The 20,585-nt window shown below is 48.5% G+C and overlaps 1 pseudogene; it reads right to left on the bottom strand.

The window, feature by feature from the left end:
* Positions 1-19,229, bottom strand: part of LOC147106693 (fascin-like) — a 45,928-nt pseudogene extending 26,699 nt beyond the window's left edge.
* Between the last annotated feature and the right edge of the window lie 1,356 nt (positions 19,230-20,585).

Below are 20,585 nucleotides of genomic sequence, written 5' to 3'. Positions count from 1 at the left end.
GAGTATTGTGTACAATTCTGGGCACTACAGTTTAGGAAGGATGTCAAGGCCTTGGAGAGGGTACAGAGGAGGTTTGCCAGAATTATACCAGGGATGAGGGATTTCAGTTATGTGGAGAGATTGGAGAAATTGTTTTCCTTAGAACAAAGAAGGTTAAGGGGAGACCTAATAGTGGTATTCAAAATCATGTAGGGTTTTGATAGAGCAAGTAGGGAGAAACTATTTCCTCTGGCAAGTGGGTCGGTAAGCAAAGCTCAAAGATTTAAAATAATTGGTTTAAAAGAACTAGTGGGGAAATTAGGAGAAATTTTTTCACATAGAGGATTGTTAAGATCTAGAACGCACTACCTGAAAGGATGGTAGAAGCAGGTTCCATAGGAACTTTCAAAATTGGACATGTCATGTACTGAAGAGGACTAATTTCAGGGTTATGAGGAAAAAGCTGGGGTGTGGGACTAAATTGGACTGCTCTTTCAAAGAGCTGGCACGATGGACTGAATGGCCTCCTTCTGTGCTGTAAAATTCTATGATTCTATGCATACTTTGCCCTTTAGCCTTAGCTTGGCAGGTTTTCTCAGGTCAACAAATACAGCTGAGAAATCTTTTGGGTGTTGGAGAGAGCATTCACTCTTTCCACCTCCTCCTCCCAAGCATGCTGCACTGTTCTCCTGTGGGGAGGCTGCAGTGGAGTGCTAAACAGGCCACCCCTCCTTTCAACCACTTTCTGCAGCAGCACCTTTATTTCTGCATCTGTGAAGCAGGGTGTTCTTTGAGGGTGCTGCTCCATAAATTCACCAGAAATTATTTCTACTATTTTGTGTTTTCAAATGAACACGTGCCTTTAAATGGCTGCTACAACCCTTTAAATAGCTGTAGCAGTGCAAGAAATCCTGCTCCCACTGTGCAAGCTTCTGGCAGTAGATGGGTTGAACTCCTATTGGACTCGTACGTTACAACAGTGCCGACACTTCAAAAGTACTTCATTGGCTGTAAAGGGCTTTGGGGCATGCTGAGGTTGTGAAAGGTGCTATATAAATGCAAGTCTTTCTTTTTTTCTAACTAATGATAGTTGACTGAAAGTTTTGGTAGACATTGCATATGATGCGCAGGCAGGCACATTGCCCACTGTGCACTGTTCCTGTGGCTGGCATACTGACAGTGGAAAATCCTTTCTTATACCTCTAAAAAGAAAGAAAGACTTGCACTTATATAGTGCCTTTCACGACCACCGGACGTCCCAAAGCGCTTTACAGCCAATGAAGTACTCTTGGAGTGTAGTCACTGTTGTAATGTAGGAAACGCGGCAGCCAATTTGCGTACAGCAAGCTCCCACAAACAGCAATGTGATAATGACCAGATAATCTGTTTTAGTGATGTTGAGTGAGGGATAAATATTGGCCAGGACACCAACCCTGCTCTTCTTCAAAATAATGTCATGGGATCTTTTATGTCCACCTGAGAGAGCAGACGGGGCCTCATTTTAACGTCTTATTTGAAAGACGGCACCTCCGACGGTGCTGCACTCCCTCAGCACTGCACTGGAGTGTCCGCCTAGATTTTTATGCTCAAGCTTCTGGAGTGGGACTTGAACCCACAACCTTCTGACGCAGAGGCGAGCGTGCTACCCACTGAGCCACGGCTGACAAAATATTAATCTAGCTCCCTTGCACTGTTGGGCTCAGTAACTCTTCCCCATCAGCATTCTGTATTACTGACTGGATCTCAACAATAACAATAACTTGCATTTATATAGCACCTTTAACATAGTAAAATGTCCCAAAGTGCTTCACAGGAGCGATTATCAAACAAAATTTGACACTGAGCCACATAAGCAGATATTAGGACAGGTGATCAAAAGCTTGGTCAAACAGTTAGGTTTTAAGGACTATCTTAAAGGAGGAGAGAGAGAGGTAGAAGGGCGGAGAGGTTTAGTGAGGAATGTAGAGAGGTGGAGCGGTTTAGGGAGGGAATTCCAGAGCTTAGGACCTAGGCAGCTGAAAACACAGTCGTCAATGGTGGAGAGAAGAAAATCAGGGATGCGCAAGAGGTCAAAATTGGAGGAGTGCAGCGATCTCAAAAGGCTGGAGGAGGTTACTGAGATAAGGAAGGGCGAGGGTGAGAATTTTAAAATTGAGGCGTTGCCGAACTGGGAGCCATAGGGGTCAGTGAGCACAGGGGTGATGGGTGAGTGGAACTTGGTGCGAGTTAGAATACGGGCAGCAGAGTTTTGGATGTTAGTTCAGTTCACTTAGATTGTCCACCTCAGTAACTCCTCCTAGCCAGTACCCTGGGGTACTGATTGTATCTGCACTGATATCAGTTCTGCTCTCTTACACTGTTGGGCTAACACATTGATATCTTTACCCGCCCTGTTAAGTTCCACAATTTGATGATTTAAAATCAGAGTAACAACAATCAATTCATCCAATGAAAAGCGACGAGTTAAGAAAGTAACTATAGGTTTTTATTGGCTAAATAACAGAGCCCACCCTCGTGGGTGATCGGATACAACAAGGAGGAATGCCAGCCAGTCGACTACCTTTATACCTGGGCAGGTAGGTGGAGTCATGGGCGGAGTCAGCAGTGGTCAGCCCAGGTATAGCAGCGTGACAAGAGGCGACCTCGTATAGTGATACAACAGTGTGAACAGTGATAACCATAGAGTAACGATATAACAGTGATAACTATAGTGTAACGATAGTGAACGATAAAAGTGGTTTACCACATTCACCCCTAGTTTAGATTTGAGTCCGGCGGGGTGAAGTGTACTACCAGTTCTGGTATGTCAGTCTGTCCGGAGGCCTCGTAAGCCTTTCTGATCATCGCAGCGGCGGTGTTGCATTATCCGGTGTTAATGCTGGTGTCTGCGTGGTCGGCGAAGGCTCGTGGGGTTCCGGCATGCCGTCTACCTGGGCTGGAATTGGGGGGGTGGTGGGGGGGAGTGAAGGTGGTGTCTCCGGAGTGCCCGAGGGTGCGAGGTCTCGTAAGGAGACTGTGTCCTCCCGCCCGTCTGGGTATGCCACATAGGCGTACTGGGGGTTGGCGTGCAGGAGGTCCACCCTCTCGACCAGGGGGTCCGTTTTATGGGCCCTCACGTGCTTTCGCAGCAAGACGGGTCCCGGAGAGGTCAGCCAGGTTGGTAGCGTGGTTCCCATAGTCGACTTCCTGGGGAAAGCAAACATTCGTTCATGGGGGGTGGCGTTGATGGCAGTGCAAAGTAGTGACCGGGTGGAATGCAGCGCTGCCGGGAGGACTTCCTGCCAGCGGGAGGTTGGGAGGCCCTTAGACTTTAAGGCTAAGAGGACGGCCTTCCATACCGTCGCGTTCTCTCTTTCCACCTGGCCGTTCCCTCGGGGGTTGTAGCTGGTGGTCCTGCTTGCAGCAATACCTCTCGCTAGTAGGAACTGACGGAGTTCCTCGCTCATGAAGGAGGAGCCCCGGTCACTATGTATATAGTTTGGGAACCCGAACAAGGCGAAGAGGTCGTTCAGGCATTTAATGACCGTGGTACTGGTCATGTCTGGGCAGGGGAAGGCAAAGGGGAAACGGGAGTACTCATCAACAATGTTGAGGAAGTACACATTACGGTCAGAGGACGGGAGGGGCCCCTTAAAGTCGATGCTCAGGCGCTCGAAGGGGCGGGTGGCCTTGATCAGGCTTGCTCTGTCCGGCCTAAAGAAGTGCGGTTTGCACTCGGCACAGGTCTGGCAGTTCCTGGTCATGGTCCTGACCTCCTCGATGGAGTAGGGCAGGTTGCGGGCCTTAATGAAGTGGTAAAGTCTGGTGACCCCGGGGTGGCAGAGGTCGTTGTGGAGGGTCTGAAGCCTATCACTTTGCGCGCTGGCGCATGTAATTCGTGACAGAGCATCGGGGGGTTCGTTCAGCTTACCTGGCCGGTACAAGATATCATAATCATAGGTGGAGAGCTCGATTCTCCACCTCAAGATCTTGTCATTCTTGATTTTGCCCCTCAGCTTGTTATTAAACATAAAAGCGACCGAACGTTGGTCGGTGAGGAGGGTAAATCGTTTGCCTGCCAGGTAGTGCCTCCAGCGTCGTACCGCCTCCACAATCGCCTGGGCCTCCTTCTCGACCGACGAGTGTCGGATCTCAGGGCCCTGTAGGGTCCTTGAGAAGAAGGCCACCGGTCTCCCCTCCTGGTTAAGGGTGGCGGCTAGGGCGAAGTCGGATGCATCGCTCTCGACTTGGAAGGGGATGGACTCATCCACTGCGTGCATTGTGGCCTTGGCAATGTCTCCCTTAATGAGGGAGAAGGCTGCGCACGCTTCCTCCGTAAGGGGGAAGGATGTGGACTTCATGAGGGGTCTGGCTTTGTCCGCATAATTGGGCACCCATTGGGCATAGTAGGCGAAGAGCCCCAGGGTTCTCTTCAGTGCCTTTGGACAGTGGGGGAGGGGTAGCTCCATGAGGGGGCGCATTCTTTCGGGGTCGGGGCCGATGACTCCGTTCTCTACTACACAGCCGAGGATGGCAAGGCGCGAGGTGTTAAACACACATTTATCCTTATTGTAGGTGAGGTTCAGCCGTTGGGCCGTACGGAGGAATCTCTCCAGATTAACATCGTGGTCCTGCCGGTCGCGGCCACAGATGGTGACGTTATCTAGATAGGGGAACGTGGCGTGCAGCCCGTTCTGGTCAACCATCCGGTCCATCTCCCTTTGGAAGACCGAAACCCCGTTGGTGACGCCGAAGGGAACCCTAAGGAAGTGGTAGAGGCGGCCGTTCGCCTCGAAGGCTGTATACTGGCGGTCCTCAGGGCGGATAGGGAGTTGGTGATAGGCCGACTTAAGGTCGATGGTGGAGAATACCCGGTACTGCGCAATCTGATTGACCATATCAGATATGCGGGGAAGGGGGTATGCGTCCAGCTGGGTGTACCTGTTTATGGTCTGGCTGTAGTCGATGACCAGGCGGTTTTTATTGCCGGTCTTAACGACCACGACCTGGGCACGCCAGGGGCTGGTGCTCCCCTCGATGATGCCCTCCTTCAGGAGACGCTGCACCTCAGAGCTAATGAAAGCTCTGTCCCCGGCGCTGTACCGCCTGCTCTTGGTAGCGACGGGTTTGCAGTCGGGGGTGAGGTTAGCGAACAGGGAAGGTGGCGGGACCTTGAGGGTGGATAGGCCGCAGGTGTTACGCGGTGGGCGGTTTAAAATCTGCTGGTTGTCGACTGTGAGTGGGGGGAGGGGTCCGCCGTATGCTAGCGTGACGCTTTGGAGGTGGGATTGGAAGTCTAGGCCTAGTAGGACGGCAGCGCATAGCTGGGGCAGGACGAGGAGTTTAAAATTTTTATACTCCGTACCCTTAACCGACAGGGTCACAACACAGTAGCCGCTGATGTCTGTGGCGTGTGACCTCGATGCCATCGAGATCCGGTTGCGCGTTGGCAGGACAGGGAGGGAGTAGTGGCTCACCGTGTCTGGGTGGATGAAGCTCTCCGTGCTTCCGCTGTCGAACAGGCAGGTCGTGGCGTGGCCGTTTACTTTGATGTCCATCATCGACTTGGACAGGTGATGCGGGCGGGCCTGGTCCAGTGTGACGGAGGCTAGTGTATAGCTGAGCGAGTTGTTGTAGTCTGCGGTTGAGGCGGTAGTCGGGTCTAGAGGCACGGTGGCGGTCGGGCGTGGTGGGTAAAATGGCGTCTCCCATGAGGTTGGACAAAATGGCGGAGAAGATGGCTGCCCCCATAACTCACACGAGGCACTGCTGGTGTCGGTTGCCTGTATCAAAGATGGCTGCCCCCATGACTCACATGTGGGGATGCTGGCCTCTGTTGCCTTGAAGGAAGATGGCCGCCCCCACAGCTCGCATGAGGCACTGCTGGCCTCTGATGATCCACCTCTGCAGGCCTTAGCGAAGTGGCCTTTCTTCATGCAGTTTGAGCAGGTAGAGTTCCTGGCTGGGCAGCGCGACCTCGGGTGTTTCGCCTGGCCGCAGAAGAAGCAGCCGGCGGCCCGATCGCGGGGGTCCGGTGTCGGAGCCGGTACCGGGGGTGGCGGTCTCGATCGGGTCCAGGACGCTGAGGTAGGTCCCAGGGGGGTTGCTGCGGGGGGTATCGCGGTCGGGGTCGGTCCCGAGTCCCAGGGTCGCGAGTTACAGTACCTTGAGTATGCCTCGAGGTCCCGATGGGCCACCTCTAGAGAGAGAGCGAGGGCTGCAGCTTTGTCCAGGTCGAGGTCCCTTGCTTCCAGTAGTCTTTGCCGTGAGTAGTCGGACCGCAGGCCTTTCACGAAGGCATCGCGGACATTGTCTTCAGTATTTTCTGCCGCCGTTACCGCTTTAAAGTTACAGTCTCTGCCGAGTGCTTGTAGCACCCGTAAAAATTCCTCCACGGGCTCTCCTGGCTGTTGCGGGCGGGATCTTAGGAGGTGTCTGGCATACATGGAATTTACCGGGGTTTGGTACTGCCTTTTAAGCCGGTTGATGGCGTCCTCGTATGTTTTAAGGTCCCGGATGAGTGCGAATACTTTAGGGCTCACTTGGGCGTTCAGAACTCTTAGCATGGATTTCTGAGGCACGCCGGATTCTCCCAGGTAGGCTTCGAAGCAGCTCAGCCAGTGTTCGAAGTCGAGGGCTGAGTTTGCTGCCTGTGGGTTTAGGTCCAGGTACGGTGGTCTGAGGGCTCGCAGCCAGGCCGGCTGCTGTGGCTGTTGTAGCTGGGCGTCTGGCTGGTCGCTTGGCTGGTCGTTTGGCTGGTCGTTTGACTGCTCAAGTGTCGACATTTTAAAATTTAGCCAATAAAATTGATATACCTATCAATTCATCCAATGAAAAGCGACGAGTTAAGAAAGTAACTATAGGTTTTTATTGGCTAAATAACAGAGCCCACCCTCGTGGGTGATCGGATACAACAAGGAGGAATGCCAGCCAGTCGACTACCTTTATACCTGGGCAGGTAGGTGGAGTCATGGGCGGAGTCAGCAGTGGTCAGCCCAGGTATAGCAGCGTGACAAGAGGCGACCTCGTATAGTGATACAACAGTGTGAACAGTGATAACCATAGAGTAACGATATAACAGTGATAACTTTAGTGTAACGATAGTGAACGATAAAAGTGGTTTACCACAGGTAGTCCTTTGAAATACCACGGAAGCAAGCTTTCCTAGTTGTGTTATTGATGATAATCTGAAAGATCTCAGTGTCTGTCACTTGCGACTGAAGTGCATAGACATCTGCACCTAACAAAGAAATACAACAGTACTCGACTAAAAATTAACAAGTTGTGATGTGCATCCAATTTTAAAATGATGAAATTTCTTCTTTTTCTCACCTGTTTGCTCTACTACCCTCCTCAGAGTGTTGACTCATTCCTGGAGTATGGTTCCATGCAGCTTATTATTCATGTGTGAGCCTTGACAATAAGTATCAACATGCTATTTGACCGGGGCCATCACAGCCAAACCTGATCCTGTCCCCATTTAATGTTTGCACGCACACGCACATACACTTCTGGCTGGGGTCCCTGGATCGCGATCAGCAATGGGAACCCTGGTCAATTTTTCCTTCCCAAACACAAGAGTGCTGAATACAATTGCAGCATTCCTACTGCTGCTCTAGTTGAGATCAGCTAATTTATTATAGGCCAGGGATTAAACCAGGGATCTTCCTGGTGTTATGGCTCAGCTTCTCACTGTATAAATTCAATCAGTGCTTGGACACATACCACCATTGCTTCCTCGTCACTGGCTCAAAACCCTGGAATTCCCCAACTAACAACATTGTGGAAGCACAAGTAGTTTAAGAATAAAGCCCACCTTCTTCGGGTGTTTAAAATTATGAAAGGTTTGGGCAAATTGAATCTAAGTGCAGGAAACTCTCTTTTAACCGGCACCTAAATAACCGGCAAAATTCAGGAGTAGGTTCAGGTAAGTTTTACTTCATATTAGTGGCAGTTCCTGGATCTGTGGCTGTGTAGCTGGGGTTCATGCACTTGTTGGTAAGCAACAGGGACGCTTGGTCTGTGGCCGGAGTTCCTGCACATGTTGCTAAACAACAGGGAAGCCTGGATTTGTTGCTGTGTACGGAGCTCTCGTACCTTTTAACTATAGCTCTCTGTAATCCAGACTTTTTGATAAACTGGCACCACGCCGGTCCCGTTGGTGCCAGATAATAAAGAGTTTCCTGTAATCTTTTTTGCCATGTACAGAATTTAAGCACAAAGGGTCATATTTACAAATTATAGACAACAAAAGAAAATAGGAAATGCAGAAAAAACTGTTTTACTGAAAGGGTGCTAAGTTTGTGGAACGTATTACCGGCATGGGTACTGGAATAAGAAACCTTATTGGGTTTCAAGAAGGAACCAGACAGGCTCTTGTCAACAAATGGGATTCAGGATTATTAGAAATGCACCAAGGGAATACTTTAGATAGGTGGGCTAGATGGGCCAAAGGTCTTCTCATCACTGAAACTATTGCTATGTCTCGAATGGGTTCCTTAGTCAGGGGAGGGCTCCAGAGTTAAGTCTCTCCAACAGGAAGCACTCTCTACAGATGCACTGGCAGTAATCATAAGTGTGGACCCAGCTGCTCTGTCATTCACCATTGCTGGTTTAGGACACAGTTTTGGCTACATGGAAGCATGTAATTAAGGATGGACAATAAATGCAGCCTTGCCAGCAGCACCCATATCCTATGAATAAATACATTTTTAAAAATACCCTGGGGCAGATGTTTGTCAAATGCTTTAATTTTTGTTCCCACTGCACTCTTTCCCCCCTCCTCCCACTGTCAAAGATCCTAACTGACGCGAAAGAAGTGTTCCAGCAAGGACTCGGAACACTAAATGGCATGACAGCGATGATTAAAATTGAAGAAAACGCAAGGCCAAAATTTTTTAAGGCCAGACCAGTACCTTATGCGATCCGCCCAGCTGTCGAAGCAGAGCTGGAGAGTCTGGAACGTTCAGGTGTACTGTCCAAGGTAGACTGGAGCGAGTGGGCTACACCCATCGTCCCTGTGATGAAAAAGTCGTTGAGCAGCACGCCTGGGGAACCAAGGAAGGTTCGCATCTGTGGGGACTTTAAGGTAACAGTGAACCCGGTCCTTCACACCGTACAATATCCACTTCCGCGGATTGAAGATATTTTCACCTCGCTATCTAGAGGGAAACGCTTCACTAAGATTGATCTGGCCCAGGCGTATCTGCAAATGGAGGTAGAAGCATCATCAAAAAAATACCTCACAATCAACACCCATAAAGGTCTCTACCAATACAACCGGCTGGTATTCGGGGTAGCATCAGCTCCAGCTATTTGGCAGAGGGCAATGGAACAAGTCCTGCAAGGGATTCCAGGGACCCAGTGTTATTTGGACGACATCCTGGTCACGGGCGAAAATGACAGTGATCACCTTGCCAACCTGGAGCAGGTGCTCACTAGATTGCAGGAATATGGGCTCCGAGCTAACCGCCCCAAATGCGAGTTTTTTAGAAAACAGATCTTGTATTGTGGCCACGTTATCGATAAAGAGGGGTTACATAAGTCCCCAGAGAAGATTGAGGCAGTAGTCAAGGCTCCAGCACCGGAAAATGTGTCACAACTGAGGTCGTTCCTCGGGCTGGTAAACTACTACCATAAGTTCTTGCCAAATTTGTCTACAATACTACACCCACTGAACACCCTACTGCAAACTGGAGTGCCATGGAAATGGAGTGACGAATGTAGGCGAGCTTTCCAGAAGAGCAAAACACTAATCACATCGAAAGAGGTATTGGCCCATTACAACCCGGCATTACCAATTCGGTTGGCATGTGATGCATCACCCTACGGCATTGGAGCGGTGCTGTCGCACAAATTCTCGGACGGCTCAGAGAGCCCAATAGCCTTTGCGTCACGATCACTAACCTCAGCCGAGCGTAACTACGCCCAGATTGACAGGGAGGCCCTCAGCCTAGTGTGGGGAGTGAAAAAGTTCAATCACTATCTGCACGGGCAGAAATTCACCTTGCTGACTGATCACCAGCCTCTTGTCTCCATTTTTAATCCGAAGAAGGGCGTTCCAGTGATGACTGCACAACGACTACAAAGATGGTCACTTTTTCTAGGGGCGCACCACTATGAGATTGAATATAAGGGCACGAAACAGCATGGAAATGCTGATGGGCTATCACGCCTGCCACTGCCTACTGCGGAGGAAGCACCAGCAGTGGATCCTGTCGAAATATTCCATTCGACTATAGTTGAATACCTACCGGTAACTAACGCTTGTATCGAAAAGGAAACCCGAAATGACCCGACACTGTCTCGGGTATATGATTTGACGGTGAAGGGATGGCCAGCACATGGCGACTCACTGTTGCCAGCATTCTCGACAAGGAGAGAACAGCTGTCAGTGTGCCGGGGGACCTTGATGTGTGGATCCCGAGTGGTAATTCCACCCAAGTTAAGGGATAGAGTGCTCAATGAGCTTCATGAGGGTCATCTGGGAGGGGTAAAAATGAAAAGCCTAGCCAGGGCTTATGTGTGGTGGCCGGGAATCGATCAACAAATCGACGACCTGACCAAGAGCTGCTCAGGATGCCAGAAAGTCCAAAATGCACCACCACAGGCCCCTCTACACCCATGGGAGTGGCCCTCATCTCCATGGCAACGGGTGCATATTGATTTTGCTGGTCCATTCATGGACTCAATGTTTTTAATAGCCGTGGATGCGCACTCAAAATGGCCTGAGGTCATCAAAATGTCCTCCACCACCACGGAGAAAACTATTGCAGTCCTACGGACCATTTTTGCCAGGAATGGCTTGCCAGAACAGATTTGCTCCGACAACGGACCACAGTTTGTGTCCGAAGAGTTCCGGAGGTTCTTGAAAAAGAATGGGGTAAGGCATTACACATCCGCCCCATATCATCCAGCCACAAATGGATTGGCTGAGAGGTTCGTACAAACCTTTAAAAAGGCAATAAAGGCTATGTACAATGACAACATTCCGCTGCAGCACAAGGTGGACAATTTCCTGTTCGCCTACCGGAATGCGACACATGCAGTCACCAACCAGGCCCCAGCCATGATGTTCTTTAACCGAAGGTTAAGATCTCGCCTGGATTTGCTCAGACCAAATGTACGAAGAGATGTTGAGAGTAAGCAATTCCAGCACATCCATGAGAAGCCAACAAGGAGCTTCAATGTAGGGCAACCAGTCTTGGCCCGCGACTACCGAACAGAAAAATGGCAGCCAGGAACAATATGCAGATGGCAGGGCCCACTAATGTACACAGTGGACGTTGGGGAGAGCATCGTGAGATGCCATGCTGACCAGATCCTAGAGTCACAGGAAGAAGTCAACCCCATGCCTCACCCATACGTACCTGGTGATGAACCCGACGTACAGGTCGCATCTACCCCAGAAACAGTAGCATCGGAAGCTGATGAACCAACCGACGACAGGGGGCCAGAATCGCCTCCGCACCAAGAGCAAGACACTCGGGAAAGGCGCTATCCAGAAAGGATCAGGAAGCCTCCCCAAAGACTGAATACATAAATAGGCTATTTTCAGCTAATACGATAGCAAAATACTGCAGATGTTGGAAATCCGAAATAACAACAGAAAATGCTGGAAAAACTCAGCAGGTCAGGCAACATCCGTGGAGAGAAATTTGAGTTGACGTTTCGGGTTGGACACTTCTTCAAAACTGGAAAGAAAAGAAACTAGATCGGAGGCAGGGCTGCGATCGGACAAAAGAATAAAAGAAACAAAAGAAGTAAAAGAGATTAGAAGCTAGACGAGATAGTAATAGGCTGGGATTAGGTGTAAAGTGTACTGGCAGGGCAAAAGATAGCTGCCAGGTGTGAGAGAGAAACAAAAGGAAAGGGGGGGGGGGAAAGGAGTGGAACAATTACAAGAGAAAATGAAATGGGGGCCGAGCTTATGATCTGAAATTGTTGAACTCGATATTGAGTCCGGAAGGCTGCAGACTGCCTAATCGGGAGATGAGGTGCTGTTCCTCGAGTTTACGTTGAGCTTCCGTGGAACAATACAAGAGGCCAAGGACGGTGAGGTCCGAGTGGGAATGGAGCGGTGAATTAAAATGACAGGCAACCGGAAGCTCGGGGTCACCCTTACGGACTGAACGGAGGTGTTCCGCAAAGCGTTTCCTGCTCTCGCCCCGAACTTGACAATTTCATTCACTTTGCCTCCAATTTCCACCCTTCCCTCACCTTCACATGGTCCATCTCGGACTCTTCCCTTCCCTTCCTCGACTTCTCCGTCTCCATCTCTGGGGATAGGTTATCGACCAATATTTACTACAAGCCCACTGACTCCCACAGCTACCTGGACTACACTTCCTCCCACCCCGCTTCCTGTAAGGACTCTATTCCATTCTCCCAGTTTCTCCGCCTCCGCCGTATCTGCTCCGACGACGCCACCTTCCACACCAGTGCTTCAGACATGTCTTCCTTTTTCCGCAACCGAGGATTCCCCTCTACTGTGGTTGACACTGCCCTCGACCGTGTCAGTTCTATCTCCCGCACTTCTGCCCTCACCCCTGCCTCTCCCTCCCGGAACCACGATAGGGTTCCCCTTGTCCTCACCTTTCACCCCACCAGCCTCCACATTCAACGGATCATCCTCCGGCATTTCCGCTACCTCCAAAGTGATCCCACCACCAAACGTATCTTCCCCTCCCCTCCCCTTTCAGCATTCCGCAGGGACCGCTCCCTCCGAGACACCCTAGTCCACTCCTCTATCACCCCAAACAGCCCTTCCTCTTCGCCTGGCACCTTCCCGTGCAAGCGGAGGAGATGTAACACCTGCCCCTATACCTCCCCCCTTCCCACTGTCCAGGGCCCCAAACACCCCTTCCAGGTGAAACAGCGATTTACTTGTACTTCTCGCAATCTAGTATACTGTATTCGCTGCTCACGATGCGGTCTCCTCTACATTGGGGAGACCAAACGCAGATTGGGTGACCGCTTTGCGGAACACCTCCGTTCAGTCCGTAAGGGTGACCCCGAGCTTCCGGTCGCCTGTCATTTTAATTCACCGCTCCATTCCCACTCGGACCTCACCGTCCTTGGCCTCTTGTATTGTTCCACGGAAGCTCAACGTAAACTCGAGGAACAGCACCTCATCTTCCGATTAGGCAGTCTGCAGCCTTCCGGACTCAATATCGAGTTCAACAATTTCAGATCATAAGCTCGGCCCCCATTTCATTTTCTCTTGTAATTTTTTCACTCCTTTCCCCCCCCCTTTCCTTTTGTTTCTCTCTCACACCTGGCAGCTATCTTTTGCCCTGCCAGTACACTTTACACCTAATCCCAGCCTATTACTATCTCGTCTAGCTTCTAATCTCTTTTACTTCTTTTGTTTCTTTTATTCTTTTGTCCGATCGCAGCCCTGCCTCCGATCTAGTTTCTTTTCTTTCCAGTTTTGAAGAAGTGTCCAACCCGAAACGTCAACTCAAATTTCTCTCCACGGATGTTGCCTGACCTGCTGAGTTTTTCCAGCATTTTCTGTTGTTATTTTTATTTTCAGCTAATGTTGCATGTTAAAAGTGTTAATTGTAATTAGTTTGATATTTAATTGTTAAATGAGTGTTATGGTACTGTTAATCTAAAAGGGGAGGAATTGTAATGTATATACCTTTAAGGGGAGAACTATCTTTTACAGCGCATGTATACTGCAGTACCGGCAGTGACCACACCTGTATATAACACTGAGTAGTAATCTGTACAGATCAGTTCCAGTGTGAGCCACGTTTAGTAAACACCTGTTGTACCGTTTCTCCTGCAGTCTGTGTCTTATTATACACGGACACAACAACAGGGACACAGGCAAGCAGTAAGGTTTCTGGAAACAGGAAAGCTGCAAAGGCAGTTGTTTGTTAAAGGGAAAGCTGTGAGGGCTTTTACTAAGACAAGAGGTTAGGAATGCTGAAGGATAGTAGCATGGAGTTTTCTTTATTCTGAATCAGCACACAAAGCTAAATTGTATGGATTGAATTGAGTGAGTCTGCTCAAAATAGTTGTCCTGTATGCTCACCTTACTATGAAGTAAAGCAGCTTAATGATCTGCGTCTGGCCTTGTCTACTAAGTGTTTGCTAGGGTAGCCTTCAGAGAGATTGAAGTGCATGTGTGAAAGACACAAATATCCTGTTCAAGGCACAAGGGCGTTTCATTGTTACATCCCTGGATTACGCTGCAGTGCAAATAGATATAGGACCGTGTGAGCCAATTCCCATAGCTCAGATTGCTTATGGGAGGGACTGACACCACTGAATCTGACCAGGTACCTTGGGATAGATCTGAATTTGTAACAGTGAGTGAGATTATTGAAAAGGTCTCTAATGGGTTACTGAGGCAGGGGAGGACTCTAGAGTTAGAGGAGAATATATTCTAAGTCCCTCAGACAGGAAGCACTCTCTATAGATGCATTAGCAGTGACAGTAAGTGAGGATCCAACTGCTCTGCCGTTAATAATTGCTGATTTAGGACGTCATTTTGGCACCATGGAAGCATGTCCGTTCAATGGTATTATCAGGAATATTTTGACCTCTAGAAAGGGCAGGGGCCAAACGGGTTTGGTGCAACAATTTCTGCACCTGAAACATTAACTTGCACAAATGCTGACTAAGCTGCAGAATGTTTCCAGCATTTTCTGTTTTTATTTCAGATTTCCAGCATTTGCAGTTTTCTGCTCTGTTGGTGTAAAAGGTGACGGGACGTTAAGCTTATACTTGGTGGAGAAATCAAAATGGTTAACATCCCCCATGCCTCACAGCCATGGTAATAAAAGCTGTTTCCACATGACTACTGGTGTTACTTGATGCTTTTTGCTTCTTACCTGGTCTAAGACTGATATATTTGGAGGTTAATATTGATCGGATGGTGACTTGCCCAGGGCTCAGGTCAGGAGAGAAGAGTTCATCCAGGCTGGGACTGTCAGTTTTGAAGGTTCTGATATAGTTGTCCCTTCCAGTCAGAAATCTTCCTTCAGTGTCCTTTAAGCAAAACATTCCACACCTTATCTCTGGGATATACAAGGTCCTTGATGACTGACATGCCTCAAGCTTCCCATTGCAGGCAATAAGATCTCCACTACTTGTCCTAATGCTGTATTTCTTCTCTTTAAGAACAAAATGAAAGGCAGTGAACTTTATATCACACCAAAATTTTAATGTTATAAAAGATTTGAAACTCTTTGTAAGATGGAAAACTAAGAAGTTTGATGGATCTGCTGCAGTCATTATCACAAAATTATGTTATTGCTGTCATCACATCCCTCCTGAAAAAACCCACCCTTGACCCCTCTGTCCTTGCAAACTACCGCCCCATCTCCAACCTCCCTTTCCTCTCCAAAATCCTTGAATGTGCCCATCTTTCTCGCAACTCCATGTTTGAACCCCTCCAATCACATTTCTGTCCCTACCACAGCACTGAACCGACCCTCATCAAAGTCACAAATGACATCCTATGTGACTGTGACCGTGGTGCACTATAAACCCATCCTACCTGACCTGTCTGCAGCCTTTGACATAGCTGATCACAACATTAGCTCAATGCCTCTCCTCCATTATCTGACTGAGTGGGACTGCCCTCACCTGGTTCCATTCTTATCTATCCAGTCGTCGTCGTACGTGTCTTCACACTGTTCCCTTTGGGGAACTGTATGAAGTGGTGGAAGGATTTCTGGCCGCGATTAACGCTCCTTCCGTGACCATAACCATCTTCGTACCAGCCATTAGGGTGGTTAGTCCTATGGTGGGAGGGTTTTACGGGCTCCCACAACCCATACGAGGCAGGGGGGCACCCACACCCACGGACGCAAGTATCCCGCTGGATGTCAACCCAGAATTTAGAGCCGGAGCTCCGACTCCACTTGCCGGGACTGTCTGGAGCGGGGTTCGAAACCCTACACCTTCTGGCCCAGCGGCGGGGATGCTACCGCTACACTAAAGGCCCACTCCATCTATCCAGTAATAGCCAGAGAATCACCGGCAACGGTTTCTCTTCCTGCTTCTGCACCGTTACCTCTGGAGTCCCCCAAGAATCTATCCTTGGCCCCCTCCTATTTCTCATCTGCATACTGTCCATCTGCTGCTGAAATCCCCATTCATGCTTTTGTTACCTCCAGACTCAACTGTTCCAATGCTCTCCTGGCCAGGCTCTCATCTTCCACTCTCCATAAACTTCAGCTCATTCAAAATCCTGCTGCCCGTATCCTAACTCGTATCAAGTCCTGTTCATCCATCACCTTTATGCTCACTGACCTACATTGGCTACCGGATAGCAACGTCTCAAATTTAAAATTCTCCTTGTGTTCAAATTGCTCCACAGCCTCGCCCCCTCCCTATTTCTGTAACCTCCTACAGCCCTACAACCCTCCAAGAACTCTACGTTCCTCTAATTCTGGCCTCTTGTGCACCTCAATTTCCTTTGCCACATCATTGGCAGCTGTGCATTCAGCTGCCTAGGCCCTAAGCTCTGGGATTCCCTCCCTATTCATCTCCATCTCTCTACCTCTCTCTTCCTTTAAGAAGCTCCTTAAAACCTACATCTTTGACCAAGCTTTTGGTCACCTGTCCTATTATCACCTTATGTTGCATGGTGCCAAATTTTGTACGGTAATGCTCCTGAGCTGGGATGTTTTACTACGTTAAAGGTGCTATATGAATGCAAGTTGTTGTTGTTACTCAACCATGGCTGCAGTTGGAATGCTCCAAATGGCTTTATTTGCTCTGGGCCAGGATTCCAGCTCCAGTGTCACCTGGTGGAAAGCCCTTAGGTGTAAATGTCAGGCTGATGCACTCAATCATTGAATTCCTGCTAACACTCATGCTCTACACTTGCAGATGAAGAATGGCACTGGAGTGAGGTAATGGAGGACTGTTAGTGCCTGTGGAATTGTAGCCCTGCAAAAGTTGGCACCCACAGGAGATGAAGGGAGAAAATTGGAGGGAAAATATTTATGCTTAAACATGCCTGCCTGAAATACTCCCTTCTCCCCTTCTTCGAGCAGGGTACACGGTCGAGCACATCACTGAGGATGTAGTGAGGGGACAATCGAGAAAAAAGTAACATCAGCAGGTGATTCAACCTCTGCTTCTCTCATACACCTCCCATCAATCAGTGCTGAAGACATATGCTCCAGAATTAGCCGTGCCTCTAGTCAAGCTGTTCCAGTACAGCTACAAAACTGGCATCTACCCAACAAAGTGGAAAATTGCCCAGGAATGTCCTGTCCACAAAAAACAGGACAAATCCCATCCGGCCAATTACTGCCCCATCAGCCTACTCAATCATCAGCAAAGTGATGGAAGGTGTCGTCGACAGTGCTATCAAGCGGCACTTACTCACCAATAACCTGCTCACCGATGCTCAGTTTGGATTCCACCAGGACCATTTGCTTCCAGACCTCATTACAGCCTTGATCCAAACATGGACAAAAGAGCTGATTCCAGAGGTGAGGTGAGAGTGACTGCCCTTGACATCAAGGCAGCATTTGACCGAGTGTGGCATCAAGGAGCCCGAGTAAAATTGAAGTCAATGGGACTCAGGGGGAAAACACTCCATTGGCTGAAGTCATACCTAGCACAAAGGAAGATGTTTGTGATTGTTGGAGGCCAATCATCTCAGCCCCAGGACATCGCTTTAGGAGTTTGTCAGGGCTGTGTCCTAGGCCCAACCATCTTCAGCTGCTTCATCAATAACCTTCCCGCCATCATAAGGTCAAAAGTGGAGATGTTTGCTGATGATTGAACAGTGTTCAGTTCCATTCACAACTCCTCAGATAATGAAGCAGTACATGCCCACATGTAGCAAGACCTGGACAACATTCAAGCTTGGGCTGATAAGTGGCAAGTAACATTCAAGCACACAAGTGCCAGGCAATGACTATCTCCAACAAGAGAGAGTCTAGCCACCTCCTCTTGACATTAAATGGGATTACCATCGCCTAATCCCCCAACATCAACATCCTGAGGTGGTCACCATTGACCAGAAACTTAACTAGACCAGCCATATAAATGCTGTGGCAACAAGAGCAGGTCAGAGGCTAGGTATTCTGCGGCAAGTGACTCACCTCCTGACTCATCAAAACCTTTCCACCATCTACAAGGCACAAGTCAGGAGTGTGTTGGAATACTCTCCACTTGTCTGGATGAGTACAGCTCCAACAACACTCAAGAAGCTCGACACCATCCAGGACAAAGCAGCCCGCTTGATTGGTGCCCCATCCACCACCTTAAACATTCACTCCCTCCACCACCAGCGCAGTGTGTACCATCTACAGGGTGCACTGCAGCAACTCATCAAGGCTTCTTCGATAGCACCTCCCAAACCCGCGACCTCTACCACCTAGAAGGGCAGCAGGAGCATGTGAACACCACCACCTGCAAGTTCCCCGCCAAGTCACACACCATCCTGACTTGGAAATATATTGCAGTTCCTTCATCGTTGCTGGCTCAAAATCCTGGAACTCCTTCCCTAACAGAACTGTGGGAGTACCTTCACCTCACGGACTGCAGCGGTTCAAGAAGTCAGCTCACCACCACCTTCTCAGGGGCAATTAGGGATGGGTAATAAATGCTGGCCTTGCCAGCAACGGCCACATCCCATGAATGAATTTAAAAAATCAGAGCTGTGGTGGAAGAAACCTGGGGGAAATTGGGGAAAAATGCACGATACAGGCAGCGTCCTAAGGAGTGTGTAAATTCATTTTTAAAGATTGATTGTGCCTTGTACCTTTGAAGTTAAAGATGAGTGTCATAACGCAGTCTCGGCCCCAGGGTAATTCGCTGTCACATAGTACTGCGTTCTCATTGGCATCATAGCGCAGGTATTTCTTCTTGCCCTGGTTTAACATGTTGATGTTGGGATGGATGGCTAGATGCATCACCCATTTCTCACTTTCTGAGATTGCCTGGGCAAAGCAAGTGATATTGTCCTCTGCTCCTCCCAAGTACCGTTTGGTCTCCTCAGACTGGAAAGAGACCTTGCCGTCTGAATGCGTGATCATCACAAACTTATTATAAGGATTGGGAACCTCCCGATCACAGGTGATCTTCCCATTATTATCTTCAGCTAAGTACCTCCTCAGAGAGCTCCCGATATGGACCATAGGGGAATTTTCCTTCAAAAACTCTATGGTCCAGATCTGTTTGATTTTCAAGATGGTACTGGTAGCATTCACCCTGAAATTATAGTTCTCTGCTGTCAAGTATTTCTGGACTGAGTTGATCAGACCAACTGGAAGCACTCTGTAAATCATCTTCCCTTGTTCACACTTTAAGCTGCAAGTGTTACCACCACAGTGTTACTTTTGTACCTCTGTGACATCATCAGTGTACTGGAGCAGAGTAACTACAGTGACATAACATATCTTTATGACATCAGGGAAAATCACTGTGAACATAGTGAATGAAATAGAGATAAAGGATGTGTCTTGGGCAGTAGTACATGACAAGCTCACTGTCACTGAGCAAATATTTCCAATTTCCGTTTCCCAATTCCAAAGATAAAGCTTCTCCAAACAAGAAAATTGATTTTGTGTATCCTAACCAGTTGACGCAGTTTACCGTAGACTTGGGAGCAATCTCTCCAAGAAAGTTGAAATTAGTCTGAGGCTACCTCAGCAGAGCACTCGAGAGAGAAAAACTTTCCCAAAGAAAATCATATTTGGCCCCAGTGCTCAACAGAAACGTGCATTACATGAGGAAACAAAATCACATCTGGCTGCCAGATGTCAAAAATGGGCACATGAAACAACAAAATAGCTGACTGGAGGAGTCCTGTTGTACCCAAGAAGAATGAGATAATTTGATTCTAATTGAAACTGTCTAAGTTATATTTTCTCCCTTTTCCTTGCTTGCTATGCTACGCACAAAAAAAGTGACTTGCCAGCTGCTCTCATCCCTTTGCCAAACTCTTCTGAAACTGGCTACCAGTAGATACACAAGGAATGCCCAAGATCGCCCTCTCTCCAATTCTCATTCGCAGCTTGGAGGAAATTACTAGCCTCCAGTTAGCACTTCCACAGTGTGGTACAACAGAGATCAGAAATTTGAGTGAGTGAAGAACTAAGGTTCTAATATTCTGTGGCACAGCCCCTCTGGGCTCTGATGAACTGTGCTCTATTCATCTAAAAATATCTCTTACTTTTAAAACTTTTGTTTGTGAATTTTGTGCTCATCATAGTGAAGGATATTAGTACTGAGAGCAGAATACTACATTTTCAGTACCTAGCGTCAAGCAGGTTAAGTATAACATGATTAGAACCAGAGTAAAGCTCTCAGTACTCTATCCTCAGGTCCAATCATAAAAGCTACCCCATTCCACCTGTATTTCCAGCCTTATTAACCTGTGTCGCCACTGTAATGTATTATCACATGGTTTGTCACATGGTTTATTATGAGCATGCTCAGTTCACTCTGGCCTAGTAAAGCAAGCACACGGACTAGAAACTCATCCTGTCTCTGTCCTTCATTTGTTCTACCCACATATATTACAACTTTGGCGATGAGAATGGGATCCCAAAGCCATTTTTAGGGATCACAGAAGAACACAGTGTTTGACCTTCGAGTAGAAAAGTTTAAGGTACACAGGTAGCCTGCTGAGTCACTGTTCG

The sequence above is a fragment of the Somniosus microcephalus genome, chromosome 15 (assembly GCF_052327205.1).
Source record: "Somniosus microcephalus isolate GS21.2 chromosome 15, FLI_Smic_1.0, whole genome shotgun sequence".
Taxonomy (NCBI): Eukaryota; Metazoa; Chordata; class Chondrichthyes; order Squaliformes; family Somniosidae; genus Somniosus; species Somniosus microcephalus.
The sequence above is the reverse complement of the archived record's forward strand: the minus strand, read 5'-3'. Positions and strand labels throughout refer to the sequence as shown.